Source organism: Lithobates pipiens, unplaced genomic scaffold (genome assembly GCF_037356315.1).
Source record: "Lithobates pipiens isolate NorthernLeopardFrog02 unplaced genomic scaffold, aLitPip1_a1.2 Scaffold_10, whole genome shotgun sequence".
In the NCBI taxonomy this organism is placed as follows: domain Eukaryota; kingdom Metazoa; phylum Chordata; class Amphibia; order Anura; family Ranidae; genus Lithobates; species Lithobates pipiens.
The window spans coordinates 220,363,879-220,386,795 of NW_027507686.1; positions in this window are offsets into that span (position 1 = coordinate 220,363,879).

The following is a 22,917-nucleotide window of genomic DNA, read 5'->3' on the forward strand; positions in this document are numbered from 1 at the left end:
TGGCACACATGCAATTAGCATGAAAACATTTTATGTTCAATTTCGTAAATGTAGTCCCAGGGTTGTGAGGAGCAGTGATGAGTGGTGTGGCGGTCCTCTGGGAGCAGTGATGAGTGGTGTGGCGGTCCTCTGGGAGCAGTGATGAGTGGTGTGGCGGTCCTCTGGGAGCAGTGATGAGTGGTGTGGCGGTCCTCTGGGAGCAGTGATGAGTGGTGTGGTGGTCCTCAGGGGGTCTAAGGGATCAAGCCAAAAAAACGAATTATAGCCCCACAGGATGGTTTAAAATATCAACTGGAAAAAGACGAGGAGGGTCGGGAGCCCCTTTTACAGTAGAGCGTATATGTATTATAGTTGTTAAATCAAACCAAAAATGTAGATATTGGGTAGAAAAGAAATAGCTTACATCTGGTGAGGTCACCCTGCAGGATAGGGAATGCAACCCTTCGTGATTGCAGGTGTAGATAAATGTAGGATAAGCTGGATCGCTCCTAATACCTTGGGGGGCCCTGATTCTGAGTCCTCCAGGGGCTATAGGGCAGGATTCTTGGGTAGGATAATAAAAAAAGGCTCTTTGCTGATCTGATAGGCAGAGACACCTATTGGAGTTTGAATTGGGATAGTGATGTCCCTGGATGGGTAAGAGATTCCTCACAAAAACACACTCCAGGAAGACTAGACTCAGAAAGTGAAAAATGTTGTATACCACCCTAAATTGATGAAGTGGGCCATGGAAATAAAGCTTGTTTGTTACAGTGGTAGTAAAGTCTCCTAACGTGCTCAGCGCCATGTTAAGCATTGTGAAATGGTTTACATCTACAGTGGATATAAAAAGTCTACACACCCCTGTTAAAACGTCTGGTTAATGTGATATAAAAAAAAATTAGACAGCTAATAAGATAAATCATTTCAGAACTTTTTCCACCTTTTAATGTGACCTATAAACTGTGCAACTCAGTTGAACAATCTGAAATCTTAACTGGAGGGAAGTAAAAATAAAATATGGCTGCACACCCTTAAACTAATACTTTGTTGAAGCACCTTTTTGATTTTATTACAGCACTCACTCTTTTTTGGGTATGAGTGCATCAGCATGGCACACCTTGACTTGGCAATATCTGCCCACTCCTCTTTGCAAAAACACTCCAAATCTGTCAGATTGCGAGGGCATCTCCTGTGCACAGCCCTCTTCAGATCACCCTGCATATTTTCAATCGGATTCAGGTCTGAGCTCTGGCTGGTTGATTCCAAAACTTTAATATTCTTCTGGTGAAGCCATTCATTTGTTGATTTGGATGTATGCAGATGAAGTTCCTCTTCATGTCTAGCAGAAACCTGAAAGTTTTGTGCCAATATTGACTGGTATTTGGAACTGTTCATCATTCCCTCTACCTTGGATAAGGCCCCTGTTTCAGCTGAAGAACAGTAGCCCCAAAGCATGATGCTGCCACCACCATGCTTCACTGTGGGTATGGTGTTCTTTTGGTGAATGTGCAGTGTTGTTTTTGCGCCAAAGATATATCTTTTGGAATTTGTCAAAAAGTTGAACCATGGTTTCATCAGAACCATAACACATTGTCCCGGATGCTTTGGAAGATTTCCGATGCGTTTTTTGCAAAATTTATTTTTTTCAATTCAGTTGTACAGTTTATAGGTCACATTAAGGGTGAATGAAGTTCTGAAATTATTTCTTTGTTTTTTTTTTACATCACAGAAACTTGACATTTTAACAAGGCTGTGTAGACTTTTTATATCCACTGTAGGTGTCTTTCATGCTATCCCATTCCACGCAGTTTAGGAGATTTTGCCTCATTTTTATCAGCATGACGTCACTGCCGTATGCACATTTTGTTCCCCATTGGTTGCACACTCCTTGTGCTGTCAGTTTCTTCATACAGATGCCACGCCTCCATCGTTGCACTCCATGGTATTGCATAGCAATCCTGCGAGAGTTCAGACCCATGACTATTATTGTTCACTGTGCATGTGCAAGATTATCTCACAAACACAAGTAAAAAGCGTTGGTATACTGCTATATGTAATCGGACATTGCAAATATGGCGCCGGCTTCAACCGGAACAAGAAGTCAAGCAGACAAATGCAGTAGGAAATGTGCTATGGGGATCACTAGTACTGAGATACATGCAGAAATAGCATAGTTGCCTTACGATTTCTTGGGATTTGTGTGCTGGGGATTACTACTGCTTTAATCACCCAACATCATGATTCTGACCTATTCCTAGAAATACTGCTATTCCACTACAAACTCCCAACAGACACCTCTGCAGATCAGGTCCCCAATGGTGACCTGATGTCCTCCTACCCAAGAAACCATAGGGAGCAATTATACACTGCTCCTGGAAGTCAGTGAGAGCAAAACAGTTTGGCCAAAAAAATAAAATGTGGACAACCCAATAAATAGTTTTTATTTAAATGTATCATTAATGCTACAGCAGATCTTTTAGACTAGGGGTGTCCAAACTTTTTTCAAAGAGGGCCAGATTTGATGAAGTGAACATGCTTGAGGGCCGACCATTTTGTCTGACATTCTTTAAACCATTAAAATTTAGTCTAAGTGTGTTCGTCCGAGCACTAATACGTGGCCCAACAAGAATTCTCTTGCCTTTGTGCTGTGTGTGGTGAATAGATGAGCTTGGGTGTGTTATTTGGATATACCGTATTTAATAGGCTTATACCACGCACCTTAATTTTAAAAAGGAAGTCTCGGGGAAAAAAATCTTACATTTTAAATAAATACCTGTGAAGCAAAATAAAGGTCAGTGCCCATCTGCTGCCCCCAGCATATTGCCATGAAGGCAGCCCCCAGCATATTGCCATGAAGGCAGCCCCCAGCATATTGCCATGAAGGCAGCCCCCAGCACATTGCCATGAAGGCAGCCCCCAGCACATTGCCATGAAGGCAGCCCCCAGCACATTGCCATGAAGGCAGCCCCCAGCACATTGCCATGAAGGCAGCCCCCAGCACATTGCCATGAAGGCAGCCCCCAGCACATTGCCATGAAGGCAGCCCCCAGCACATTGCCATGAAGGCAGCCCCCAGCACATTGCCATCAGTGCTGCCTGATTCATGTCCTGTGCTGCCTTGGAGGAGACGGGAAGGGGGGGGGGGGGGAGGGATGAGCGCCGACAGACATACAGGAGAAACTCCTGTTTCTATTGACGGCCTCTTTAATTGAAAGTCCTGCATCCTGTGATGGGCAAAACAGTTGTCCAATGGCAGCGCAGGAGACGGGACTTCCTTTTACACAGGACGCTGTGTAAACAGGAAATACTCCTATATCCACAGCACTTGCTCTGCCCCCTCCATGGCAGCCAGCATATCTATCTTTTGTGGCCCCTAGCACTTGGGGATTCGTGGGGGGCCACAAAAGATATATATGTCAACATTACCAGGCGGGCCGTCCGAAACCGGAACGTGGGCCGCGATTGGTCCGCGGGCCGGTCTTTGGACATGCCTGTTTTAGACAATTTCACCCTTGTGATAACAGTTTGGGGAAATTCCTTTTCTGTTCCACAATAACTACCCCTGTGCACAAAACCAGCTCCATACAGACATGGTTTGGTGTGGAGTAACTTGAGTGGGCTGAACATAACCTTGGCCTCAACTCTAGTTAACATGTTTATGATGAATTAAAATGCCAATTCCGTCAACTGGTATAATCGAAGACCCAGGAAGGGCATGCTGTTGTCGTTAGACCTTTGTAAGGCCTTTGACGCCTTGTCATGGGATTATCTATTCTATGCATTGAAATCTATGGGTTTGGCCCAAGATTTTGCAGACTCTTAATAATGTACCTACGGCACAGGTTTAAGGGATACGCCTCCCCTCAAATAGATATCCATAGAGGAACTCGGCAAGGGTGCCCTCTATCCTCTATTCTATTTTTATGGGCCCTGAAATCCTTGGCAATTAAAATTAGGAGTCATCCCAACATAAAGGGCATACGTTGTGGGGAGTTCGAGCACAAGTGTGCTATGTTTGCTGACATCCTCTTGCTTTTCTCATCCTCAGTTACATCGCTGCCAAACCTATACCAAACATTGCACCACTTCTTCATGATTTTGGGTTTCGAAATCCGTTGCCCTCAACCTTTCACTGGGCACATACATAGTAGTGCAGCTACAAAACTAATTTCCTTTTAAATGTCAAAAATGACGAAAGCCCTTCCATATTTAGGCATTTTCCTAACCCCCTATTTAGATAAGTTATATCAGGCAAGCTATCCCCCTCTATATAGCAAGATTAATCCTCTGTCTTGGTTCAGTAGACTGTATGCTATCAAGATGGATCTCTTGCCAAGGTTACTGTATCTATTCAGAACACTGACTATCTCAATCTGTATGTCAGACTTGCACAAATTCCAAAATAAGGTTTTTGAAATTTATATGGGGGTATAGGAGACCTCGGGTGAACAAGCGCACTCTATACACGCCTAAGATTAGGGGTGGCTTGGGAGTCCCGGACTTAGCCAATATTTTTTTGCAGTGCAATTGGCACTGCCAATTCGCTACCACTCCTCAACACCTCCATCCATCTGGATGAAAATGGAATCTTCCCTACATCCCACAAAACCAATTAGTCACCTGATGTGGCTGAGACCAAAAGACAGATGGGTCATGTGTCCGACACTATAATTTTCATGAAACTTATAGGATAGATTAACAAAACCCCATCATTTCACATCCCCACATGCTCCCATGGCCCCCTAGCTGGCACCCCAAACTTCACCCCAGGTCTCTATCCCCAGACCCTTGGTGGACAAACAAGGGTTTGAGATACGTATTGCTGACCTCTGATCACATGTGGATTCTATCACAAGGAACCCTTCAAGAGCAATACCTTCTTCCAAACTCCGAAATGTTTCATTATGTGCAAATCGTGTATTTTCTGCAAACCTTATAACATGCAGCTGATATAACCGTGTCCACCTCAATGGAGTATTTATGCAGATCCTTTGATAAGCACGCTGGCTTTATATCCAAAATCTATAATATGTTGACACCTACTCCAGAAAAATTGTTCTATGTGAAGAAGTGGGAACAAGACATAGGGGAGATATTCGCTCTAGATGAATGGTCCACAGTGTGTGTCAAAATCATATATAAATACCTAATTGATTGAAGCAAATGGCAAGGTTTTGCTCAGATGATACATGGTACTGGCGAGAATAGCTTTGTTTGTCCCAGGGGCCTCTCCCTACTGTTTTTGAGGGTGCGGCTTGGAAGGCACAGTGACCCATATATGGTGGTCTTGCCTCAAGGTGAAACGTTTTTGGATCCGCCTCTATGATTTCATCTTCTCACTTACACAGGTGACTTTAATTAAATCACCACAGCAAGCTCTTCTGGGACACCCGGTAGAAGGCACACCTAAACGGGCAAGGAAGATGCCCACGATCCCTTTCGACCTGGTAAAAAACAAGTTGTCATGGATCATGGTAAATGAACGCCTTTCGGCGATCCTACAGGACAAATGAACCCTATTTGATGAGATCTGGGAACCCTGGATTAAATACTTGTCTGACCCCTTGTGAGATCTCAGGGATTGACAAAGTTAATCTTGGGCAATTCTAGAAAGGCACACTGTGTAATAATACTGAGATATGGTATACTGTTTAAATATAAATAAATGTTAATGTTTTGAAAACTTTTAATAAAAACCATTGAAACACAAAATGCCAATTCCAGGCCAGGTTTTCTCATCCAACATCAATAACTGACCTCATTAATGCCGTTTGTGCTGAATAGGCAAAAATTCTTGGTTTTGAAATGAAGTCCAACTAACCCTTGCTGATGTACGTTTGCCCACTGACAGAGAAATTATCGGTCTATGATTTTAATGGTAGGTTTATTTTAACAGTGAGAGACAGAATAACAAAAATATCCATAAAAATGCATTTCAAAACTTATATTGATTTGCATTTTAATGAATAAAAAGTATTTGACCCCTTAACAAAACATGACTTCGTACTTGGTGGCAAAACTCATTGGCAATCAGCGGTTAGACGTTTCTTGTAGTTGGCCTCCAGGTTTGCCCACATCTCGGGAAGGATTTTGTCCCACGCCTCTTTGCAGATCCTCTAAGTCATGAAGGTTTCAAGGCTGACGTTTGGTAACTCGAACCTTCAGTTCCCTCCAAATATTTTCTTTGGGATTAAGGTCTAGAGACTGGCTAGGCCACTCCAGGACCTTACTGTTCTTCTTGAGTCACTCCTTTGTATCCTTGGCCATGTGTTTTGGGCCATTGTCATGCTGGAATACCCATCCATCCTTTTTTTAATGCCCTGGCTGAGGGAAGGAGGTTCTCACCCAAGATTTGACTGTACATGGCCCTGTCCGTTGTCTTTCATGCGGTGAAGTTGTCCTGTCCACTTAGCAGAAAAATACCTCCAAAGCATATTGTTTCCACCTCCATGTTTGATGGTGGGCATGGTGTTCTTGAGGTCATAGGCAGCATTCCTCCTCCTAACATGGCGCGTAGAGTTGATACCAAAAGGCTAGATTTCGGTTTCATTTCAACACAATACTTTCACCCAGTTCTCCTCTGAATCATTCAGATGTTTATTGGCAAGCTTCAGACAGGCCTGTACATGTGCTTTCTTGAGCAGAGGGACCTTTGGGGCACTGCAGGCTTTCAGTCAGTGCTTACCGGAGGGGAGGCTTTGAGTGCTCCCGGGGGTCTGGTGCCCAGATCCTCTTTTTCTCAGGGGCTTTCCTGGGGTCTGTCAACCTTGTGTAGCGTGGTCGGTGGCCATTTTGCCATGGCCGGCTTCTTTTCCCCCATTGCCTGCTGACTTATGGCTGGTGGCCATGTTTGTGTAGCTCGGCAGCCATGATTTGGTGGCTTTTGGGCTCAGGCAGCAGTGGCCATTACTATGTAGCCTAGACTGCGTTGTTAGCACAGGGTTAAGATGAACTTACTCCTGCTGACTCCTGTGTTATCCTCTTCCTCGGACGCCATGTGTGTGCTGGTCTACTGAGGCAGCAAGCACTACGTTGGTGGGGTCCCTTCCTCTCTCTGCTGCAGGCTGTGGGCTGTCCTGGTGTTTCGGTACGGCTACCAGTGTGGGGGTGTCCCTTTGCAGTGGTCACTCTTGGTGTTGGGGGTCTATTCTTCCCCTATAGAGTCTCAGGAGCATGTTTCCCAACCCGACCCTCTATCAGAGGCAGCAGGTCCCTCTGGGTCCCAGCCATCCGTTGACACACTGACGGCAGCCCTGGAGTCCTTTGTGTCCCGAGTGGAGGTGGCTCTTGGGCTGCTGACTAGCAAGTAGTGCCCCCTGCCTTCCCCTGCTTCATTTGTCTCATCAGATCCTGAATCTGAATCTGATTCGGTTGCCGTGGACGGGGCCCACCCTGCGGGGTCTGCTGTCGTGCACCTAGATTTTTCAGACAGTAAGGATGATTCCTCTGCCCCGGTGGCTGCACATGAGAAGGCGCTGGTGAATGCACTGATTGCATCTGTTCAGGAAACTTTAAAAATGGAGGATGCGGCTACGGTGGAGGTGCCAATCCCTTTTGGCACTCACAAGCCGTCTTGCATGGCAAAAGTGTTCCCTTATCCCTCCTTTTTTGACAAGTTTGTCTATAAGGAATGGGAGCCTCCAAAACGTCCCTTTGTGGTCCCAAAGTGCTTCGCTGTGCGTTACCCTTTTGAGGAAAGTCTTATCAAAAAGTGGATGACTCCACCTGTGGTGGATCCTCCGGTCTCTTAATTGAATAAGGCCACCATGATTCCAGTTGAAGACTCTCCGGCTTTTAAAAATCCGGCTGAAGGGAAGGCAGAGTCTCTGAGCCGCACTTTGTTCACTATTGCGGGTTTGGCGCTTTTGCCGGTCCTGGCCATTACCCTGGTGTCTCAAACGCTGACAGAGTGGGCAAAGCTTTTGCGCCATGACCTGGAGGGTGACCAGTTTCCTCCTCACTTCACTGAATTTGTGGACCAGCTGGTCCAGGGGCTGATGTGCATCTGCGATGCCTCTTTGGACACAACTCCCTTGCTTTCTAAGTTGTCTGTTTCAGCGGTAGTGCTTCGTGTTAGTATTGTGGCTGGAAGTGTTGGACCAGGCCTCTAAAAAAAAAAAAAAAAAAAAAAAAAAAAAGGCCTAGCTGATCTGCCTTTTCAAGGTGATCCTTTTTTTGGGGCAACTTTGGATGATATTGAGTGTCACGGGGGGAAGAGTACTTTTCTTCCACAGTCAAAAAAGGGGAAGGGGCCACGTCGCAAGAGTGGTCCTTCCTTCTCGGCACACAGTTTTTTTTTCATCCCTCAGGGTCCACTGATAAAGGCTCCAAGTCTTTCAAGCCCCCCTCGGTAGTTTCCACGTGACCCTGATTCGGCAAACTCAGAGCAGGGTTCTACAGACCCCCCAGATAAGGGGTCCCCTTACCTGCAATCCGGGTGGGGGGACGTTTTTGCTGGTTTCTGGGCCCGTGGACCTCTCTGATAAACAACATGTGGGTCCACAAAGTGATTCTGTCTGGTTAAAAGATCAAGTTCCAGTCTTGACCCCTAGCAGATTTTTTCCATCCAATCTGTGTCTGTTTCCGGACCATTTGTTAGCCCTCCGGGGCCTGTTGCTACAAGGGGCGACTGTCCCAGTTCCTGTGTCGGAACGTTTCCAAGGTTTTTATTCAAACCTTCTTTGATCCCCAAAAAAGAGTGTACGGTACGTACAAGACCTCAAGGCCCTGAGCCGCTTTGTGTGGGTGCGGAAGTTCAGAATAGAGTCCATTCACTCCGCGGTGGCATCTCTTCATCAGATGTACTTTCTTTGCCTCCATCAACATCAAGGATGCCTACTTGCACTTTCCGTTACGCATACAACACCAGCGGTTCCTCCACTTTGCTTTGGGAGAGGAGCATTATCAGCTCCTCAGGTCTTCACCAAGATGTTTGCTCTGGTTCTGGTACTGCTGCGCCAGCAAGGAATTTGTTCTGGGCTACCTGGATAACCTGCTGCAGCGAGCAAAGTCCCCAGCGACACGGAGATCTCTATTCAGACTCTTACCAAAAGTCTGCACTAATTCCAGTTCAGAAATTGGTTTATCTAGGTCTGACTCTGGATTCCGCTCTGGCCAGAGTGTTCCTTTCCGCAGGACAAATTCCAGAAGTTACAGGCAGCAACCCGCTTACTGCTGTCCAGCAGTTGGGTCTCCCTGCGGACTTGCATGTGGGTCCTATGCCTGATGGTGTCTACATTCAAAGCAGTCCCTTTTGCTCAGTTCCAAACGAGACCCCTGCAAAGGGAGAACTTGTTAAACTGGGACAAATGTCCAGAGTCTCTGGACAGTCATATTCAGCTGGTGGCTTTGTTCCCTGGCTCTTTGGCAGGGGAAATCCTTTCTCCCTCTGTACTGTCCGAGTGGGGAAGAGTGCTGGGCCTGAGCTCTGCTTGGGGATGCTGGAGGAATCCAGGTTACCCATCAACATCTTGGAACTCCGGGCAATCAGACTCTGTCTGGATCATTGGACGGATTGACTTCAGGGGCTCCCAATACTGATCCAATCAGACAATGCCATGGCGATGGCCTATGTCTATCACCAGGGAGGAACACTGAGTGTGTTAGCAGGCCTGGAAGTAGCCGCCATTCTACGGTGGGCAGAGCGTTTCGTCCCGGCCGTCTCCGCCGTCCACATTCCGAGGGTGGACAACTGGCAGGCGGATTACCTCAGTCAAGTGTTGGACCAAGGGGAGTGGTCCCTTTATCAGGAAGGTGCAGAGGTTTGTGGCAGGTCTTGGGACCCTCTGGCAGATGCTCTGGTGGCTCCGTACGGCCAGTATCGTCTGATCTACACCTCCCTCCCCCCCCCCCCCTTTCAACTTTCTGCCTCGGCTGCTCGTATAGATGTGATGCACTGCTGATCACTCGGTCCTCACAGTTCCCCGAGCAGAGGACTACTGACTGTCACTGCTCTGAGCTGATGAGGGGAGCGGCCGGTTCAGCCTCTCAGGGGCTTGCTGAGAGGCTGAGCCGGGTGTTGTTCCAGGTATCTAGGCAGGTCCCAACTACGTGGTCGTGATGACGCGGAGCCTGGACAGACTCCGTGACATCAGCAGAGAGCGGACTTCAGCCCACTGCTAAAAATGGGTCACAGGAGTGCATAATGAACTGCACTTTGGCTGTACTTTTTGCTTTTAATGTATGTGGCCAAAAACGGTTAATGGTTAGGATGGTCCCATCCCTCCTCAGTTATGTTAGAAAATGTATTAAATGTTAAAGATGAATTCCGGGTATGGATATTTTATATATAAATGTATTTTTGAGTGACCCCCTGGATGCTGCACACTGACAGTTGGAATACACAACCGTAAAGCAATACCTATACAGGACAAACCAAAATGAAGCTACACTATCCAAGTATCACTGACATGATAAAGTCTCAGACCAACATGTTTCGAGTGTTCTCAAGGGAAATATTCCTATAGTAAACACTGTTCCAGATTGATCCAATGTAATACTGCATATACCATACCTGGCTGGATGCTGCCACTACTCTAGTGGTCTCCACTTGCTTCTGGGTCCCACACCCAGCACTTGCCCTGATGCATTCTGAACACTGCAAGTCAGCCACTTGTCACCTGCGTTGTTCAGAGAATGCTTTTCATTTTCTTAAGAACCCTTTCACACTGAGGCAGTTTTCAGGCATTTTAATGCTAGAAATAGTGCCTGAAAACTGACCCTCATTCATTGCAATGGGTGCTTTTAGAATAAGTCTTGCAAGCAGCATCTTTGGGAATGCTGTATACAGCGCTCCCAAATTGCCCCTGCCCATTGCAATGAATGGGCTTCACTTCCAAAGCACCTGAAAAGTGGTTTGGAAGCACTGCAACACAGGAGTTTTTAACCCCCTTTTTTTTGAGTGGCGCTTTACAGTGAACGTGAAATGGCTAAGCGTACTCTGATTGGACAGGGTGGCAAATGCAATGTCACTAAGAGAACACTGTGCATTCATGCTGAAAATGCAAAAACACTCTCTGAATGGCACATACCTATTTAGACCCAGTATTTTCGGACCATATAATCCCCAGCTGACTTGACACCACCCACAGGCCGCTTAACTCTTCAATGATGCAAACGTTGAATCAACACAATTTTACTTTACAGCTAATTGCAGTATAAAGGTTGTTTTTCCAGTCTTTTAACCACCTGCCACAAAATCATGTACCTGTACATCATTTTGCTCAAGTGGTTGTACCGGGGTGATGCCTGCAGCTGCAGCCATCACCCCGGTACAGTTTTCTTGTAACAACCGATGCAGCTAAGCAGCCGCTTGGCTGTTATTACAAGCAGCAGGTGGGGACATCCTTCGGCGGCTCGCCTTGGCTCTCCCGTCCCACCGGGAGACCCGAACCACCTGCTAGCCTGTCCAACGGCTGTCCGGAGACCCAAACAAAGCGAGAATCGGCTTTGATCGGTCTCCCATTGTAGTAACCCCAAAACAACTTCTCAACGTTACTTTGTTTACTCTGCAGCCAATGGTGCCAGTTTAAAAAAAAGAAAATCCACCGTATTCAAAAACGCCAATCTTGGCATTTTGAATACTTACAAGTACAGAGGAGGAGACCCAAGATCTGTCCATAAAGAGTACCTGTCACTGCCTATTACTGTCACAGGGGATGTTTACATTCCTTGTGACAGCAATAAAAGTGATTACAATTTTTTTTTCTAAAGGGACAGTTTAAAAAAATATATAAACAGTGTTCAAACCATGATCGTTCGAGCGAGAGCAATAATTCTAGCGCAAGACCTCCTCTGTAACTCTAAACTGGTAACCGTTAAAAAATCTCCATAGGTAATGCTTTAAAAAAAGTTTAAGTACTGTCGTTTTTCGCCATTCCATGAGTGCGTGTGCAATTTGAAAGAGTAACATGTTGGGTATCTACTTACTCGGCGTAACATCAAAAACAAAAATATACAAATACTACAATAGATTTACAACCTAAGGCAGTTCAATACAATACAAATGAAAGTGGGGCAGAACAACTGACCTGTGTTTAGATTGCATCAGGTCAGCTCCTCCACACAGGACCCCGAAGCAAGGGGCGATCACCACAGTAGCAGTGTCTAGTTCATTGATTTCCAGCTTCCAGGGAATTCGGCCAAGTGCGGCGTATACAGTCATGGCCAAAAATATTGCCACCCCTGCATTTCTGTCTAGGCATTCTCCTGTTTATTTCTTTTGTTTGTATTGGTATGAGACAAAAAATTGAAGAAACAAAACCTAACACATTCCACGCAAAACTCCAAAAATGGACTGTATAAAATTTTGGTCACCATCAATTTAATATTTGGCAGCACAGCCTTTTTTTTTTCCTGAAAACAGTAGAATGATGGGCTTTACCAAAAAGCTGTAAATTTTGTTTAGTCTATCCACTGCACATTCTCCCAAAAGGATTTTGGCTTCCTCAGGTAAATTTTGGGCAAACTCCAGACTGACTTTTTTTTTTTTTTTATGTTTCTGTGTTAGCAGTGGGGTCCTCATGGGTCTCCTACCATATCGTCCCTTTTCATTCAGATGGTGACGTATAGTGTGAGCTGATACAGATGTACCCTGTACCTGAAGGTCAGCTTGAATTTGTCTGGAAGTTGATCAACATTCTATATCCACCATTTGAAAAAATCCTTCATTGCAATCTTTGATCAATTTTTATCTTTCGTCCACATCCAGGGAGATTAGAGTGCTATGGGGCTGTGTAAACTTCTTGACAATGTTGCGCACAGTGGACACATTAACCGCCTGCCAACCGACTCACGCCGATATACGTCGGCAGAAGGGCTCGTACAGGCAAACTTAACGTACCTGTACGTTGCCCTTTAAGGGGCCGACCCGCGGCAAGCTCCGTGAGTCGGATCGCGGGTTCAGCAGACTCGATCGCCTCACAGAGAAGAAGAATGGGGAGATGCTAATGTAAACAAGCATCTCCCCATTCTGCCTAGTGACAGTGTCACTGATCTCTGCTCCATGTGATCGGGAGCAGAGATCAGTGACGTGTCACACGTAGCCACGCCCCCCCCCCCCACAGTTAGAATCACTGCCCAGGACATACTTAACCCCTGCAGTGCCCCCTAGTGGTTAACCCCCCTCACTGCCAGTGTCATTTACACAGGAATCGGTGCATTTGTATAGCACTGATTACTGTATAAATGACAATGGTACCAAAAATGTCCGATGTGTCCGCTATAATGTCGCAGTCATGGTAAAAATCACTGATCGCCGCCATTACTAGTAAAAAAAAATATTAATAAAAATGCTATAAAACTATCCCGTTTGGTTTACGCAAAAGTTATAGCGTTTACAAATCAATATACACTTATTGAGATTTGATTTTTTTTTTTTTTTTTTTTTTACCAAAAATATGTAGAATACGTATCGGCCTAAACTGAGGAAAAAACGTTTTTTTAGATATTTTTGGGGGATATTTATTATAGCAAAATGTAAAAGATAATGTGTTTTTTCAAAATTGTTGCTTTTTTTTGTTTATAGCTAAAAAAAAATAAAAACCGCAGGGGTGATCAAATACCACAAAAAGAAAGGTCTATTTGTGGGAAAATAAAGGACATCAATTTTGTTTGGGAGCCACGTCGCACGACACGTGCAATTGTCAGTTGAAGTGACGCAGTGCCTAATCGCAAAAAGGGCTCTGGTCAGGAAGGGGGTAAATTCTTCCGGAGCTGAACTGGTTGAGATCTCTGGAGATGGACTTGTAACCTTGAGAATTGTCCATGCTTTGCCACAATTTTTGTTCTCAAATCCTATCAAATGTCAGTGTGATTTCTATATTATCAGCACCTGATAAATGATACAGGTGAGTTTAATTACAAAATTACAGGAACATCACAAACTTGGAATGCAATTATATTTTACAATTTTGAGAAGGTGCCAAAATTTTGTCCAGTCCGTTTTTGGCTTTTTGTTTCTTCACTTTTTTCTGTCCTACCAATACAAACAAATAATAAACATGAGAATGCCTAAACATTTGTACCGTAATTGCAACAATTTTTTGGGCGAAGTGATGCATTATCTGACAGAAATGCAGGGGTGCCAATATTTTTTGGTCATGACACTGTACATAGTTACATTGGTCCAAGGTGTGCCAATGTAAGAAACTATGTATAAAATATTCATACCTGGAATTCCTTTTTAAGCCATTTTGTGAATCCTGGTTAAAGATTTTTTTATTTTTATTTTTTTACTTTTATTTAGAACTGGTAAATGGTGTTAATTAACATCAACCTAAATAAAACCTGTACTGTGAGAAATATGGGTGGGTTGGTGGCATTTCTGGTGACCTCCTATACATTATGTCTCTATTACTTTCCGAGTCATCAATCTGGAACCAACATGTGGCAAGTGAAGTCCGAGGAAACTCCAGACACCTGATTTTCATACTTGATCCAGGTCACTGATTTATAATATAATAAAGCCTTTGGAATTGCACAACAATGAAGTATCCCTTATAATCCAGTTATAAGGCATATATGTGGTCTTCCATTGCCATAGTAAGGTGTGAGGCTCCAGCAGGCAATGGTGTTTCTGCTGCGGCCTTTGCCTTTTGACTGGAGATGTGTAGATGACCACCAAGGCCTCAAGCTTAACCCCTTCCCGCCGAGCGTACGCAGATGTGCATACTCGGCTTCCGGGGGGTATACCGGGATGATGCCCGCACCTGCAGGCATCATCCCAGTACCGTTTTTTTCAGCAGACGATTGGCTATCCAGGCATAACAACCGATGCGGCTAAAAGCCGCTCGGCTGTTATGCCGGAGGAGCGGGAGGGGATGTCCCCCCCCCCCCTCCCGCCGGTGCTCCCGCTCGATCGGGAGCACCGATTCAAATTCCGCTGCCTCCGGCTGCTGGGGAGGAACTGGAACGAAGCCGTAATAGACTTCGTTCCAGTCTCCTCATCGTAAACACGGAAGCGACGTCATGACGTCACTTCCCGTTTACTCGGCTGCCAATGGCGGCGGTTTTAAAAAAATATACGGTATTCAGAATCGCCGTTTTCAGCGATCTGAATACATTGAAGTGTACCTGTCACCACCTATTACTGTCACAAGGGATGTTTACATTCCTTGTGACAGCAATAAAAGTGATAATTTTTTTTTTTTTAAACAATTTAGTAATTTTAAAATCAATAAAATAAAAAATCCCCCAAAAATTTTTAAAGCGCCCGCCGTCCCCGCGAGCTCACAAAGCAAAGAAAACGCATACGGAAGTCGCGCCCGCCTATGTAAACGGTGTTCAAATCACGCATGTGAGGTATCGCTGCGATCGTCAGAGCAAGAGCAATAATTCTAGCACTAGAGCTCCTCTGTAACGCTAACCTGGTAACCATAAAAAAAATTTAAAGCGTCGCCTATTGAGATTTTTAGGTACCGTACTTTGTCGTCAATCCACAAGTGCGCGCAGTTATAAAGTGTGACATGTTTGGTATTTATTTACTTGGCGTAACATTATCTTTCACATTACGTAAAAAAATTGGGCTAATTTTACCGTTTTTTTTTTTTTTTTTATTCATGAAAGTGTCCCTTTTCCCAAAAAGTTGCATTTAAAACACCACTGCGCAAATACCGTGTGACATAAAATATTGCAACAATCGCCGTTTTATTCTCTAGAGTATCTGCTAAAAAAATATATATAATGTTTGGGGGTTCCAAGTAATTTTCTAGCAAAAAATATGGATTTTAACTTGTAAACACCAAATTCCAAAAATAGGCTTAGTCATGAAAGGGTTAACTCCTCATAGATGAAATGCTTACATATGGGAGCTACTATACCTGTCAAAAGCTTTCTGTCCATCCAGTGCTTACACAGCTCTGCCACATAGCATTACTCTGCCTGGTGGGACCAGAAGCCTGATTTTTTATTTTTTTTTGGCCTTCCCCCCCGACCATAACTTGACAGCCAGAATGGGGAAATGCTGTTTACACGACATCTCCTCTTTCAGCCGCCCTGTGAGACGATCGCGGGTATGCCCGCGGCGATCGAGTCCACGGGACCCGCGACCGAACTCACGGGGGTCCCGACTGGCACGCGAGCGCGGCGCGCTCGCAGGGTGGCATTTAAAACTGGACGTACCTGTACGCCAGTATGCCTGCCCATGCCATTCTGCCGACGTACATCGGCGTGCGCCGGTCTGGAAGTGGTAAAAAAAAAAAATGAATACGAGTGATGTATTAATACAGAGCTGCCTTTTACATCTATATATGTAATATACCTGCGTCAGGGCAAAATGTGCCAAAGAAAAAATAAAGTTAGATCATAAACATAAAAACCAAGAGAAAATATAAAAGAATGAAGCTGCCATCAATAAGACATGTAATTGTCCATCAGTTTGGATAAATCTTATTTAGGATGAAGACAGCACTCACATATTACCCTAATGCAGGCCATACATGGTTGAATTTCGAACAAATTTTCTTTTCAAAATCAGTTTTTTTTTTTTGTGATCTGATGGCGCCACCATTGATTTTCGAAATTCGTACAACCAAGCCTTCAATTTCACCCCATGTTGCTACAGAAAAGAATTTTCGTGACCGGGAATCTTCTTTTCTCTCCGTAAACTTTCTTTTCTTGCACATGCACATTATTTTTCTTATTGCATTTCTCGCACGATTCTTCCATCATTGATTAGAAAATGGTTTGTTTTTCAAAAAATTTCCAACATGCCCGATTCCTCAAATTTGATTGCCGTACAAATATTGGCTGTTATCTTAGTCCGTAGGGTTCAATATTGAGTTGGCCCACCCTTTGTGGCTATAACAGCTTCAACTCTTCTGGGAAGACTGTCTACAAGGTTTAGGAGTGTGTCTATGGGAATGTTTGACCATTCTTCAAGAAGCGCATTTGTGAAGTCAGGCAGTAATTTTGGACAAGAAGGCCTGGCTCACAGTCTCTGATCTAAATTATCCCATGTTCTATTGGGTTGAGGTCAGGACTCTTTGCAGGCCAGTCAAGTTCCGCCACACTAAACTCGCTCATTTATGTATTTATGGACCGTGCTTTGTGCACTGGTCTAAATCATTTGGTGGAAGGGGGATTATGGTGTGGAGTTGTTTTTCAGGGGTTGGGCTTGGCCCCTTAGTTCCAGTGAAGGGAACTCTTAAGCCGTCAGCATACCAAGATATTTTGGATAATTTCATGCTCCCAACTTTGTGGGGACAGTTTGAGGATGGCCCCTTCCTGTTCTAACATGACTGCACACAAAGCAAGGACCATAAAGAGAAGAGAGCCGGTAACCAGCTTGTGTTGGGGACATGTGTACTGATTATCAGTGCTGTCCAAACAGTGCCTGCCCATCAGTGAAGGAGAACAATTACCTTTTTTTCAAGCTTTTATAACAAACTATGACATTTTTTTTTTTTTCCTCAAATTTTTCATTTATTTAGCAAAAAAATAAACTCAGTGGTGATTAAATACCACCAAAAGAAAGCTCTATTTGTGTGAAAATAATGATAAAAATGTCATATGGGTACAGTGTAGTAATGACTGCGCAATTGTCATTCAAAGTGTGACAGCGCTGAAAGCTGAAAATTGGCCTGGGGATGAAGGGGGTAAAAGTGCCCAGTAGGCAAGTGGTTTAGCTTTAACAGAATAACAAGGATTTGCACGCTAGTTTATGTGTGTTTAACTGTTTGGCTGCAGTTCTGCTTTAACCTTTTATTTTTTCAGTCTTCCCCTGACACCATTCTCCAGTCACTGGCTCCAGCGATAAAGAGGTTACTGACAGCTGAAGGACACGGCTCCCTATACACCGGAGCTTCGTTTGAACCGTCAACATTGCTACAGACCAGTTCTATTGTTTTAATTGGCTTTTTTTTCCCACCTTAGATAGTTGTTCACAGCATCTTTGGCCCACATGACACTGGCTTGTTGCTGGCCTGTTGAGCTTCGGTAATTGGTCTCCGCTGAGACATCTGGCAGAATGAGGACGCCAGAGACGAGCGGCTGTAACCCTTGTCACAACAACTGATCTGCTTTGTGTTTGGTAGATGGTTTACAAGATAACCCCCCTAAATCGTGATTTTTTTTTTTTTTTTTTTTTTGTGCCAGTTGCCATCAAGCCAACCCCTCTGAGCGTGAACAATGCACAGCTTGATCCTTGGAAGCAGTGCACTCCATGGGAGCATCCTTTGGGAGTATTGGGCCATGTTGGGGCTTCTCTACAATGCCATATGAATTGTTTCTGGCTGTATTTAATGCTTTCCATCACATGAAGATGTCTTCCAACTTGTTGGCAAGTGAGCAGCAATTACCCAGCCATGCATGTGACAGCAGCACTTGTTGGCCACGTCCAAAAGGATGTTGTGTTAGGTATTGTCTGCACAGAATGCATCTGAAGACAGACATATATGTTATATCTTAGCATAACATTTCCCAGACTGCCCAGACTTAGAGCCGTGTTTTTTAAAAAGTTAAACACACTACCAAAAAAAAAAAAAAAGACACCATTTAAACACCTCTGTCCATCACCCATTCTTAAAATTTTCAAAAGCAGCCTCCTGCACAATCTTCATATCAAACACTTTCTGAGCATTGGATGACCATGTGGACTCCAGTATCAGTGTCCTGCAGTGATGAAGGGCCGGTGTCCTGTCAAGAAATGTCCTCCATCGGATAGTGTCCTCCCTGTACTGCACAGGCGCAGTGCTTGCGGACAAAGGAGACGTCAAATGTTTCCAAAGATTAACAGCTGTTCGTCAGCTCTACACTGCGCCTGCGCACTTAATACTACATTCTGTCACACACTGATGCTCGTGAAACTCTGCAAGGGGTGGTATGCCTACTCAATGACCAGAGATGGGGTGGAGATAAGGGTGGATAGTTCAGTGTAGCTTGTGTTACGTGATTAAATAGGTCCACCAAACCCACCCATCAACATTGCTAAACCCAGTTCTGTAAACACACCCAGCAAAGATACGCCCATTTCGCAAATCCACCCCCACAAGCATCAGGAGTGTGTGACAGAATGTAGTATTAAGTGTGCAGGCACCGTGTACAGCTGATGTTATTCGTCTCCTTTGTACTCCGTACTGCGCCTGCGCAGTACAGGGGGGACACTATCCGATGGGGTGGACCTTTCTCCTCAGAACACCAGCAGATAGGACTACAGAGCGTGGGGGGAACCAGGCATCCAACATACATTGCAGTGTGTGTGCCAAGCTTTAGACATACATTTTTTTGGGGCTTTTTACTGTGTTTTTACCATGCATTCTTATTTCCTGATATGAAAGAATAAAGGTAAGCTCAAAGTGACCTTAACCACTTTCCTGCCAGGCCAATTCTGACATTTCTGTTCTACGTGTAAAAATTTTCATTTTTTTGCTAGAAAACTACACAGAACCCCAAAACATTGTTTTTTTTTTGTTTGTTTTTTTTTAGCAGCGACCCTATAGAATAGAATGGCGGTCGTTGCAATTTTTTATCTCGCGCAGTATTTGCTTTGAGATATAAGTGGTCTCCAGGGCACATTCTCTGCAAGATCACTTTTATCGGTGGTGGGAGAGGTGCCCACCACCCTCCCGCCACTTTCCGGTCGTCTCTACCACTTACTGGAGCCGTCAGTAATGGTGGAGATGATGCGATCCTTTGGCACTGTGTCGAGTGAGGGAATGGCGGCCCCCACTCGACTCAATGACGTTGGATGACGGAAGCGACATCAATCGTTACTTCCATCCAACGGCCTTAAAGGGACTTTTTTTTTTTTTTTTATTGAAAAAAAATATACTTTTTTTTTTTTTTATACTTTTTTTTTTTTTTTATATACTTTTTCTTTTTTTTTTATTATTGCATTTAACTATGAATGTGAGATCCTGTCATGCTTTTTTTTTCTCTTGCAAGGGATGTTTACATTCCTTGTAATAGGAATAAAAGTGTTCCAAAATTATTTTTTTTTTTTTTAAAGGGACAGGGTAAAAATAAAAAGTAAAATAAATATGACAAAAAATAAATTTGAAGAGCCCCGTCTCTCCGTGCTCGTGCGCAGAACCGAACGCATACGTAAGTCACACCCACATATGTAATCGGTATCCAAACCACACATATGAGGTATCGTTGTGATAGTTAGAGAGCAATAATTCTAGCAAAAGACCTCTTCTGTAACTCAAAACTGGTAACCTGTAGAAATTTTTAAATGTCGAAGTATGGAGATTTTTAAGGGTCAAAGTTTGTTGCCATTTTACCAATGGGTGCAATTTTGAAGCATGATATGTTGGGTATCAATTTACTCAGCGTAACATTATCTTTCACAATATAAAACAAATTGGGCTAACTTTACTGTTTCCTTTTTTTTTTTTTTTTTTATTCAAAAGTGTGTATTCTTTTAAAAAATAATTGCGTTTTGTAAGACTGCTGTGCAAATACGGTGTGACAAAAAGTATTGCAACGACTGCCATTTTTATTCTCTAGGACAGTGATGGCGAACCTTGGCACCCCAGATGTTTTGGAACTACATTTCCCATGACGCTCAGCTACACTGCAGCGTGCATGAGCATCATGGGAAATGTAGTTCCAAAACATCTAGAGTGCCAAGGTTCGCCATCACTACTCCTAGGGTGTCTGGGAAAAATATAAAATGTTTGGGGGTTCTAAGTAATTTCATAGATAGTAATTTAAACCTGATTTTAAATTTGTTAAAAAAGTTTAAAAACAGGCCTGATCCTTAAAGAGGTTGTAAACCTCAGAAAAAACCCGAAAAACCCTGCAAAACGAAGGCATTATGAGCGAGTATGCATCGCATACTCGCTCATTATGAAATACTGACCTTGATGCCCTGGATCTGCGTTGGCCCTCCGAGTATAGCACAGACATCCTCCACCGGAGTTACTTCCGGCTACGTGGGCTCCTGCGCTGTGATTGGCCAGACCTGCAATGACGTCACTGGTCATGGCACGGTTACTGAAAAAACTACTTTGGCGTTTCTTCAGTGCGCATACGCCGATGACATCGGCAGCATCACATATAATGAATATCCCCTAAACTGTGCAAGCGTAGGAGATATTCAAGGTACCTACAGTTATGTCTTGTTATAGACTTACCTGTAGGTAAAAGTGGTGTAACAGGGTTTAACACCACTTTAAGTGGTTAAAATGTATATATCTGGCCTTTTCAGCTTTTAGTTTAATAGCTGAAGACCTTGTTGCCTTTAACCGCTTGCCGACCTGCCTCCGTCATTATACAGCGGCAGGTCGCCACGATCCCGCGAGCCGTCATAGCTATACGTCGAACCACGGGATCGCGATAGCAGGCGCGCGTGTGCACAAATGCCAGAATGGGGGGGGAAGACGTGTGTGTGTGTATATATGTGTGTGTGTATGTATATGTGTATATATATATATATATATATATGTGTATATATATATATATATATATATATATGTGTATATATATATATGTGTATATATATATATATATATATATATATATATATATATATATATGTATATATATATATATATATATATGTATATATATATATATATATATATATGTATATATATATATATATATATATGTATATATATATATGTATATATATGTGTATATATATATATATATATATATGTATATATATGTATATATATATATATATGTATATATATATGTATATATATATATATATATATATATATATATATATACATATACATACAAACACACAAATCCTTGTTCCGTTCTGTGAGGAGTGACAGATTGTGAGTTCCTAATAGCTAGGAACCACAATCTGCAATTTCCTCTAGTCGGTCCCCTCCCCCTACAGTTAGAAACACACACAGGGAACACATTTAACCCCTTGATCGCCCCCTAGTGTTAACTCCTTCACTGCCAGTGACATTTTTAACCGTAATCAGTGCATTTTTATAGCACTGATCGCTGTATAAATGCCAATGGTCCCAAAAATGTGTCAAAAGTGTCTGCCATAATGTCACAGTCCCAATAAAAAAAAAAACACATATCGCCGCCATTACTAGTAAAAAAATAAATAAAATAATAATAATGAAAATGCTATAAATCTATCCCTATTTTTTAGATGCTATAACTTTTGTGCAAACCAATCAATATACCGGTGATCTGCAATTAGCGGACCTCCAGCTGTTGCAGAACTACATGTCCCATGTGGCATAGCAATACTCTGACAGTCACAAGAATGACACCCAGAGGCAGAGCATGATGGGACTTGTAGTTTTGCAACAGCTGGAGGTCCGCTAATTGCATATCCCTGCAATATACGCTTATTGCGATTTATTTTTCTACCAAAAAATATGTAGAAGAATATTTTTTTTTAAATGGGGGATATTTATTATAGCAAAAAGTACAAAATATTGCGATTTTTTTTTTTTTTTTTTTTTTTTTTTTTAATTGTCGCTCTTTTTTTTTTTGTTTGATCGCCTCGGTGGTTTTTATTTTTTGCACTATAAATACCAATAAAAGAAAGCTCTATTTGTGGGGAAAAAAAACGACATAAATTTTGTCCATTAAAGCGACAGTGCCGAATCCCCCAAAATGCCCTGGTCATTCAGCAGCCAAATCTTCTGGGGCTGAAGTGGTTAAGGGAGGCAGTTAGTTTTCTAATGGTCTTGATAAGAAAGTGGAAGGGTCAGCTAATCATTAAAGCATAGTAACCAGAACAAAGATTCCTATAGAGACACTTTCTTGAGGGTCTGTCATACTGCTGCACTGATAATAACTCCTCTCCTTGTCACAAGATGAATACAAGTCTCAGTATCACTATACAGGTTGTTAGCTATGTACTAGATCATTTGTTACAGAACTGATTGTCTTCTCTCCTGGCAAGGCAAAGGTTTCATTTCTAAAGGAAATGTGTATTGTGTTCTTGGAAAGAGATTAATACACACAACATCTTTTTCTTTGATGGGACTGACTTCTCTGGTAAGG